This window comes from Grammomys surdaster, unplaced genomic scaffold (assembly GCF_004785775.1).
Source record: "Grammomys surdaster isolate TR1022 unplaced genomic scaffold, NIH_TR_1.0 310, whole genome shotgun sequence".
Taxonomy (NCBI): Eukaryota; Metazoa; Chordata; class Mammalia; order Rodentia; family Muridae; genus Grammomys; species Grammomys surdaster.
The window spans coordinates 685,032-686,009 of NW_021604729.1; the positions used below are offsets into that span (position 1 = coordinate 685,032).

At 53.0% G+C, this 978-nt stretch overlaps 1 long non-coding RNA gene across 1 annotated transcript in view; it reads right to left on the reverse strand.

The window, feature by feature from the left end:
- LOC114629484 overlaps window positions 1–766 on the reverse strand; it is a 39,440-nt gene extending 38,674 nt beyond the window's left edge. Inside the window, exon 1 of the long non-coding RNA XR_003712674.1 lies at window positions 663–766. This is a non-coding gene — a long non-coding RNA (uncharacterized LOC114629484). The remainder of the gene's footprint in view (window positions 1–662) is intronic.
- Window positions 767–978: the final 212 nt, after the last annotated feature.

A 978-nucleotide genomic window follows, 5' to 3' on the forward strand; every position in this document is an offset into this window, starting at 1 on the left:
AGCAGTTTCTTGAGTGGAGAGCAAATGTGCTTTCTGCACCAAACCAAGAAAACACAAAACCACCCCCTTCACAGGACATTTGCTGGTGTGAGGGAAACACAGGTAATAGACCCATAGCCCAGGCCTTCTATGTAGAAAAATGCCCCGGTGCACACACAGACTGCTAGGCAGCTGGGGGAAGCCCAGCAAGCAGGGCATGGCTGAGGGAAACCTACAATTGTCCCTGGCCTGAGGCAGCTCTCAGTGGAAGCAGAAACTGTGGGCCAGGTGGCTCCCAACAGTCAACTCTGTCCTGGTGGATATCACCCTGACTCCCACAGGTCCCAAAACCCTGTACAATACAAAATCAGTCCTTCCACCAGTCCCCAATGGCCTCACAATTAGAGATTGATGGATTATAGGACCCCCCACAAAAGGAGTTTTCTACCCTTAAGACCATTGAGTGTCCTTCAGTCTGAAGAATCCTCCAAGGACTGCTTCCTGGTAACCCCATCTCATTCAGACAGGAGCTGCCATGCTGGCCAGTAGCAGTCTCCCAGAAGAAAGAAACAGCCTCAGAGTGGGAGAACCCCAGGACCTCACAGGGCATCTGAGCTCTAGAGCAAACGTATCCTGAGGTCCTCCGTATCCTGAGGTCCTCCGTCAACCCTCGGGCTCCTCACCTCCAGCCTGCTCACGTGGCCCTGTCCTGCAGAGGGCCAGACAAAGGAACCAATGGCTCTTGCTGACTTGACCATCCTTGCTGTGTGTTTAGACAACATCCCCCAGCATGGACGGCCCCTCCTAACCTATATGCTTTATGCCTCAAGGCCACAGGGTTGGGTGTGTTCTTACAAAAGACTTCCTCTAGCAGGCAGTGCCCAGTGTGGCACCCTTAGGCTCAGAATCAGCATCCTGGGTCCCTGTTGGTTCCTTAACCTGTCACATGACAACAGATGGGCTGTCTCACCATAACAGCCAGGGCTGTTATGAAAGTCA